A 9,712-nucleotide genomic window follows, 5' to 3' on the forward strand; every position below is an offset into this window, starting at 1 on the left:
ATTTAAAATTTAAAATTTAAAATTTAAAATTTAAAATTTAAAATTTAAAATTTAAAATTTAAAATAGAATCACATTAATGAGGAGGTCTAATAAATTTAAAATGGAAAACTAATAGATTGACAAGTGGCAACACATTAATTAAAATGCCTAATATGGTGACACATGGCAAAAGAGCTACTCTTTTATTAGTATAAGACTAACTTATAACCCGTGGGAACCACGGTTATAAAATAAGTCAAACTTTTATATTAAAAACTCAAAATTATTAATAAGTTATTTTAAATAAATTATTAATTTAAGAGATATTTTTATTAGTTATGTGAAATTATAATCATTGATTCAAATAAATATATAAAATAAATTTTTAATATATATTAGATATTTTTATTTGTGAATTAATGAAAACAATAATTTAAAATTTAAAATTTAAAATTTAAAATAGAATCACATTAATGAGGAGGTCTAATAAATTTAAAATGGAAAACTAATAAATTGACAAGTTGCAACACATTAATTAAAATGTCTAATATGATGACACATGGCAAAAGAGCTACTCTTTTATTAGTATAGGGATATATATATATATATATATATATATATATATATATATATATGTATGTATGTATGTGTGTGTGTGTATGTATAACCTATCATAATCATGTCCAAAATCAGAACAACAGATGAAGGAACAAAATCAAAACTACTTCTACATTAATATATACAGTCTTTTACAAGAACCTAACTAGATCAAGTAAATGAATGAATGTTTCATGCTATTACATATTATACTACTTGGGATCCTCTTTACATGCCCATAGGGTAAATATTGATCGCTTTTGTGGTGTGTAAGTAGATATTGAATGTTGATGGGATACTTACACGTTGCAAAGCATAGTTTATCACCAATACTAAATGTTAGCACCTATGTATTTACTGTGATGAGGCATTTAGTTTAGTTGTTGAAGCAGATCCTATATATTGTGCTCGACCTTATAATATTTGGGCACTTTTTGATTCATTAATTAGATATAAATAATGTTTTCTTTATAGTTGTCTTCAGGAGGCTTCCTTTTTTGCATCACCCTCTGAGTTTTCGAGATCCTCATTTTCGAGTCACGTCTTCCACTTTCAGCTCCCTTTTTAGTGGCTTAAATAGCCCTTGTAGGTTTTGGTTTTAATTTTTTAGTCAATATGTTACATGTCTTTGCTTTCCACACAAGCAGTCGAATTCCATCATTTCTATCTACATAAAGGACTAAAAATTGGCATCACCTTTCCTATATATTTATTATAATATTTTCTATACCTCTTCATTAGCTCTCTATTAGAACATTATTTCATTTATGAGCCATAAGCTCTCCATGTTCGACTTATGAGATACCAACTACTTTCTTCTAAGTTTATATATGTATCTGACTAACCTTTTCTCTTACTCAACAAAAGTATGTCATAAAGATTCTTAGCATGTGAGCATGTTTAAGTATAAGCCTATTGCACATATGTCAATCCACAATCAAAATTAAACTCCTCTTGCAACCTTGTCACTGATCCCACTATGTATAGAAGCTTTGTATATTCCCTTTAGTATATAACAATCACACAACCATTTCTAACCTATGTTTTTTTTATTATCATATTTGTCTCTTTATGCATAATCCTCATGATGCCTAATTTAACGCTCTAAAGCAAATCCTCCGGCTTCCCTAAGGAAATTTAGACTATGGCTTAACTTTACATCACCCTTAATATAGGTCGTATTGCTTATTTTGATATCAAATGAGGTGGCTAGTCCCTCTACATGAGATTCTACATCCAAGTACTATGTATTTTAAGGGCAATAATATTTTGTCTTTGTTCTCTAAGATTAGTTTATTATTTCTCTAAGCTTTGGTGCATTATTTGTCTTTCTAACATTACAGTTGGGTATAGAGGCTTAAACAACATTGTAAATACATATTGGTTTCACAATATTATTCGTGAGTTACATACAAACCTATGATCTTGTACTCCAAGAATATCAATGCGATTCCATGTCTACTAATCATGTTTAATATTAGTAACCTAAGCATATCGAAGAAGATATCTATTTTTTCAAGATCGGCTTGGTTTTGGTAATATTCGAGTTCTTCATGATCCCTCTGATCATCAATATGTCTATATCTTCACTAAAGGCTTCTTTAATTTTTGTTTTACGAGTTTCGGTTGAGTTTGAATGTTCACACCATTCCTCTTTATAAAATTTTATAGAGAAAAATTAGTGTGTGTGTGTGTGTTTGTGTTTATATATATATATATATATATATATATATATATATATATATATATATATATATATAAATTAAGGCGGATAAACCTATTTTGCATAATTGAGAATATTATTTATTAAGGTAATTAATTTTTCGGTTTGTTCACATCTGGGTAACTATGTTTTTTTGTATACATCTAGGTAACGAACTTGTTGGAAGTGTTCACATATGATCATTATGACTTGCTATAGATGTGTACAAAAAAACATAGTTACCCAGATGTGTACAAAAAAACATAAGGCGGATAAACCTATTTTGCATAATTGGGAATATTACTTATTAAGGTAATTAACTTTTCGGTTTGTTCACACTTGGATAACTATATTTTTTTGTACACATCTAGGTAACGAACTTGTTGGAATTGTTCACATATGATCATTATAACTTGCTATAGCAGGTCATAATGGTCATATGTGAATACTTCCAACAAGTTCATTACCTAGATGTATACAAAAAATAATTACCCAAATATAAACAACGAAGAGTAAGAGTAAATTACACGAATGGTCCCTGTGGTTTGGGGGGATTTGTGCGTTTGGTCCCCAACTTATTATTATTTTTTAACTCGGATGATCCCTATTATTTATTTTTGTTGCGTAGTTGGTCCATGTCTTCCCTAAAAAGACTATTGTGCCCTTATTAATTGATTTTCTCATTTATGTATTTTTTATATATTTAAAAAAATTAATATATGTTATATATCTATATCTCTTTACCGTAAACCTGAAACAATATTTGAGAAATTTAATCTGGCTCCTATCGGTTACCATGCCATCTTTCATCTTCATCAACTTATATTTCCTTCTTATCTTCAGTAACATCGACGTCTTCATCATCTTTTTTTTCGGTCCTTCAATTTTAGCGAACCATCACCACAACCCACTGACTCTTCATCTTTACTGGGTTGTGGTTTTGGTTCACCGGATTTGACGGACCAAAAAAGAAGGGATTGTGAAGACATCGATGTCATTAAAGATGAAAAGAAAATAAAAGTTGAGTAGGATGAGAGATGGTATGGTGACCGGTGGGACTGAGATTAAATTTCTCAAATATTGTTTCAGGTTTACGGTGAAGTGATATAGATATATAGGGTTTATTAATTTTTTTAAATATATAAAAAATAATTATATAAATAAGAAAACTAATTAAAAAAATAAACTAATAAGGTCACAATAGTCTTTTTAGGTAAGACAAAGACCAAAAACACAACAAAAATAAGTTACAATAATAAGTTAGGGACGAAACGTACAAATCCCTCCAAACCACAGGGACCATTCGTGTAATTTATTCTTACTTTTTGTTGTTTATATTTGGGTAAGTGGTTTTTTTATAAATCTAGGCAACGAACTTTTTAAAAATGTTCACATATGACTATTATGACCTGCTATAACAGGACATAATGATCATATGTGAACACTTTCTACAAGTTTGTTGATGTATATAAAAAATATAGTTATCCAGATATAAACAAAACGAAAAATTAATTATCTTAATAAGTAATATTTCTTAATTTTTTTTCCTTGTAATCTGGTATTTATATATTAAAATAAGAAGATATTGATTGACGGGAAATACATTATAATGTTATATCAAAAACTTATTAAAAGTCCTTACAAAAGATACCGATATTGGAGAAAATAATTAACAAAATGAGAAACGACATCATATTTGGCAATGATACATACGACAACTTATTTTCTTAAAAAGTTCCCACCATAAAAAAGAAAAGAAAACTTAAAAAGGATAAAAATATATGTATTTCATAATAATTAGAAATTGGCCTTCTCTCCATTGCAGAAACATAGTCCGAGAATCTACTTATGTCCATTTTGCAGGGACATAATATGTAAAATTTCTATTTGGTAATGACCATTTTTCTAATAGACTAAAAAATATATTATTTAAACACATTGATCATTTCTATAAAAAATGTGTAAGAATATTTTCTCTAAATTATAGGAAAATTTTTTGTAATTTATTTTCTATATAGAAACCAAAATTGCCGATATACAAAAAATATTGTGGCCAAAGTCTAAAGCTCAAAAAAAAAAAAGTTATAGGAATATTTTTCTGTAAATTAAATAGACAACTTTTGTAATTTATTTGTATATAGAAGCCAAACTTGTTAAATTGTATGAACAAATCAAAAATCCTGAAGTTTACTATTTATAGATTACTTGCTTTTTATTATACATAATAATAATACTAGCAAAGCAATAATATTTTGATGCACAAATTCACAATATATGATTTTTTCTAATTGTTTTTATTTTTTCTTAAAAAATTATGATATTTTTGTGGTGCAAATTTTCTAAAAACAATTTCGTAGTAATACATAATTTTGGAGTGGTCTTATTATAGCAAGTCATATAAAAAATCAACTAGCATTGTCAATTTTATAACATCTTCCCATTTGGTATTTTGTATGATTATTTCATCTTATAATTATAAATGTCTAAGTTATCGTAGTATTTGTTATATAAAAAAACTAGGTGTAAGACCCGTGTAATACACGGGTTTATTAAAAATAAAAATTTAATATCAACATTTAAACATTAAATTTAATATCAATATCAATTTTAGAGCTCTCATTAATTATGACATTTATTACATTATAAATATATCAATTCTTTTTCAAAGAAACATTTATTTCTCTTAATATTATAACGGAAATAAGTTATAATATATGAACAAATAAGAAAATTACATGTGGAAATAAATAAATTCTAAATATCTATTAGAATGACATGTATCCAAATCAATGAGGACATGACATAATAAAAACATGACATGAGACAGAAAATAGGTTTTATTTATTAGCATAGAAACTCTTGAGAACTTATTTATTTATAGTGGTGGAGTAAATAAAATTAAGTTACTCTTTTCCGGTAAAAGCGCCGTCTTTATCCTGACGATGTCTCCTCCGCTCCATATATATAGAGTTGCGTCCTTTATTCTCATACTCAACCTCCCCATTTCTTCTTCATAATCATTCATCTCCCAATTTCAATCTTTCTCAACATTTCCCACATAACAATTTCATCAATTCCCCCAAAAAACTAATAAAGATGACTGCTTGTATCCACAGTTCAAGAACACAAGTTATCGAATTCGAATGTAATCAAAACTACGCCAAATTCTGCAGATCCGATTACCCTGATCAGTTTTCCTGCAAACCCATCTGCAAGATCAATGTATACACACATCAAGATTACGATGATCTATGGCCGAAAATGAAAGACGAAGCTAGATCCGATATCGATCAAGAACCCATCTTGTCAAACTACTATCTCACCTCAATCTTATCTCATTCTTCAATGGAAAGCGCTTTAGCTAATCTCATCTCAATGAAACTGAGTAATTCCAGTTTACCTAGTGCAACCCTATACGATCTTTTCATGGGTGTCCTCACAGAAGATCGAGAACTCGTTAACGCTGTTAAAGACGATTTAAGAGCTGTAAAGGAAAGGGACCCAGCTTGTATAAGCTACGTACACTGTTTCTTGAACTTTAAAGGCTTTCTCGCTTGTCAAGCTCATAGAATAGCACATCATCTATGGCTACAAGATAGAAAAATCTTAGCGCTTTTGATTCAAGGTAGAGTTTCTGAAGTGTTGGCAGTTGATATACATCCTGCCGCAAAGATCGGAAGGGGGATAATGCTTGATCATGCCACCGGAGTTGTGATCGGAGAAACTGCAGTCATCGGAAACAATGTTTCCATTTTGCATAATGTGACATTGGGTGGAACTGGAAAGAGTAATGGCGATCGGCATCCTAAGATTGGTGATGGGGTTTTGATCGGTGCAGGGAGTTGTGTTTTGGGTAATATTAGGATCGGAGATTGGGCTAAAATTGGGGCGGGATCGGTGGTGTTGAAAGATGTGCCGGCTAGAACAACCGCCGTTGGAAACCCAGCAAAGTTGATCGGAGGAAAGATGAATCCGGTGAAGCTTGATAAGGTTCCTAGTTTTACTATGGATCATAAGTGGTGTGATTATGTTATTTAGAAAAGATTGTGAATCATATTTCACAAAGGCATGGATTTCTTGATATGAAATTGTAGATCATCAATCAGTATGAGGATAAATTCTAAGCGAGAGTTAACGCTCTCCTGGAAGAAATGATGTTTTGTTTAATATAACGTTTTAGTTGTATCAACAATCAACAATGTTGTTGTTTGTTATGATGAATAAAGAATTTCTTTGATGATTGTAAAGAGAGAAATAATTGGGAAGATTTACTTTGGTATTTACATTCCAGCAATAGTATGTATATGTTTCATGGTTCATGGTCATGTAATGCTCCTATAAAGATGTTATTTGCCTAAATACATGTCCTTCCTTCCACACCCAGAAGCACCAAATCCACCTATCTAAACACCCTTTGCTAGATAACATAAACTTCTTCACATAAAAAGAAAACATGATCTGAATTTTCCACCTGTTTATCATATAACGGACATAACATAAAAGAGATATCCAAACCTTTGATGCTAAGATTCCACCTGATAAGTAACGATCTATTAACAATCTCCAAATCTAAGGGTAATCCTGAAATTGGTATAATGATGTTTATAGCATGAGAAGTCATTGAAGGAGTTTTTTTACTTTAAACGTTGTACTTTCTAAAAATAAAATAATGATCCATTGTACTTACAAAAATAATTACCAAAAGAAGGTAATATATATTTACATGGGTTTTTCATTTAAATTTTTTGAATTATTCGGTGCTCTTTCACGTGATTTACTATCTCTATGACTCCATCGTCATTGTTTGTCGCAATGTCATTTTTTTCGGCTACATATCTACACAAATTGTTAGGTATGGATTTGGACTCATCACATTCTCTCGTATCTCATCGACGGCCGGAAACTTTTTTTAAACAACATAGGTTACACGAAACATGCGACGAAAGTCACGTGTTGCTTCAAAAAAGGTGGAAATTAATACAAAATCAACTTCATTGTTTCCCCTCAAGTTGAGCATTTGCTCCGTATCTTTAGTTATCCTTGAAAGGAGGGACAAGTCGATGGAGATGTCAAGTGCGCCATGTTTATCTATGTTGGAGCGTACACAAATTATCTAGAGAGATAAGGGTATGAAAAAGACCATTGTAATGAGGACGAGGCTAGTAAGAGCTAGAAAATATTAACTACTAGTGTGTCAATGAATAACTTATTTACCTTTTACATAAAATAGTAAAAGCTAAAAAAGATTAACTACTTCTATAGTTCACTGTTCTCAGACCCAATTTAAGAGGGGGCAAGCCGGGCTACTGCCCAGGGCCCATATCAATTTAGGGGCCCCAATTTTATATCATTAGGTATCTAGTAATAATAAATTTTGTTAGCATATGAAGTGAAATAAGTTTCAGCAGACTTGGTAAGATGATTTTCACATTTGATGGGCACCCTAATTCGATTCCTAGGAATAGTAGAGTTTTTTACCACTTAATTGATTCTTTTTTTTTTTAATATGTTCAATTATCCTTTTTTTCAAATGTTTTTTTTATATTTTTACTTTGCATTCTTTTATAATGTATATTAAAGTCCAATAAACAATCAAAAAAATAATAAAACATAGTAGGCTAGATGGTTTATATGTTCGATTATATTAGAATGTTATGTATTAGTATTGATTTATAATTTTTTTTAATAGTTTTATTTAAAATTCATTTGAAGTTATTTACATATAATTATATATAATAACAATCTTTTATAATATATCACTAAACATTTTATTTATGATCCTTAATTTGTCTATCACCAAGATTCTGTGAAAAAAAAATTAACTTAGATTTCATTATTGTATAAATTTTGGTAATTTGAAAGGGACCTTTTTTATTTTGCCTCGGGCATCAGATATCATAGGACCGCCCTGACCGTTCTAGTGTGTCAATAAATATTTTATTTACCTCTTACATAAAACAATATTACTAACTTTCATTTGTGTGAGAGCATCTCTAATAGTAAACATATATTATGAATTAAAATTATTATAACCTAATCATCACATTAACTTTAACTTCTACTTAAGTAACCCTCAAATGGTTAAACTTCTCTAATAACATTAATTTTTTTAATTAGTTTATCCATACTATCTAAAATCTTCTATACAACCCCTTTTATTTAGTTAGTCATTTTTTAAATACGCATAACGCATTGTATGTTTATTTATGGGAAATCCACTATAAAGTCCTACATTTTACCTCATATTCAATTAAGTCTTTATATATATATATATATATATATATATATATATATATATATATATATATATATATATATATATATATATATATATATATATATATATCCTCTCTTTTAATAAAACGGTACCAAAACCGCCACGTGGCATTCCCTTAGCGCCTCACCCTTGATTTTTCCTGCTCAAAACTTGTAAGTGAAGTTCCCACTTTACCCTTCCATTCGAAAAAATATCCTATAAATCAGGAAATTTCAAACTTAAATTTCATTCCTTTAATTATAATCCATGAATCTGTAACTATAAGTTGGGGTTCCCTTGGAGCTACTGAGCAAGAAGGGCATAATAAGTTCTTGGTTCAATAATGTATGTTGTACCTTACCATTGTGTTTACGATTTATTGATTGTGATTTGTAAAATTATTGGATTTAGAGTTTTCGAAATATACTTTTCTATTCTAATTTAATTTGATATTCGATTGAATTTGGCTAAGGGTTATTGCATTGTGGTATCGACCTCGAGAGCTTTTACTTGGAGCTATAAATTATAGAACCCCCAATTGATCTACTTCAGGTCTACACGAATAGTAATTTCATTTTCTATTTCCTGTTCATTACGAGCAATTCCAGTTTATCAAAATGGTTTTCGAATTTCATGATATGTAATTTTGTTTCTTGATTCAATTGCTTTGCCTTTTTCTTATTTTAGAGGGATTATTCATATGTGCTTAATTGTTTTTTTAAGTTTCTATATGAATGAGAAGTTGTATGGTTTAATTTTTTGTAATAGAAGATTTAGGCTTTGAAAGATATAGTTGCACTTGATTTTCCTTTTGATATCGAGTGAGTAACTTCTGAAATGAAATTGATTCGTTAAACTTGGAGAAAAATTGATAACTAACTCGACCTGTAAAGTCAAGGGCACATTCAAAATTGTTGTTTTATTTCTGAAATCACTGTCTATTTTTCTCTTCCTTTCTCTTGTGGCATGGATTTGGTTATGATAGTCATCTTACAATTGAATCTAGGGTTCAGTTGGAAATTGCAGGCAATGGTTCACTTAATTATGGATACCGCCAATCAAAATTCTCCCTCTTTAGAGAATAGTGAAACTGAAGCACCAATAGAAGAATTATCAAGAGAGATTTAAGAAGCACTTTATGTTTCACAAAGGTTGACCTCTGTTCTTTATTTTACAG

The 9,712-nt window shown here is 29.6% G+C and overlaps 1 pseudogene; it reads left to right on the forward strand.

The window, feature by feature from the left end:
* The first annotated feature begins 5,256 nt into the window (after nucleotides 1–5,256).
* Nucleotides 5,257–6,558, forward strand: LOC145074507 (serine acetyltransferase 1, chloroplastic pseudogene; annotated as a pseudogene).
* Nucleotides 6,559–9,712: the final 3,154 nt, after the last annotated feature.

Source organism: Lactuca serriola, chromosome 9, assembly GCF_051521515.1.
Source record: "Lactuca serriola cultivar US96UC23 chromosome 9, Lser_US96UC23_V15, whole genome shotgun sequence".
Lineage (NCBI taxonomy): Eukaryota > Viridiplantae > Streptophyta > Magnoliopsida > Asterales > Asteraceae > Lactuca > Lactuca serriola.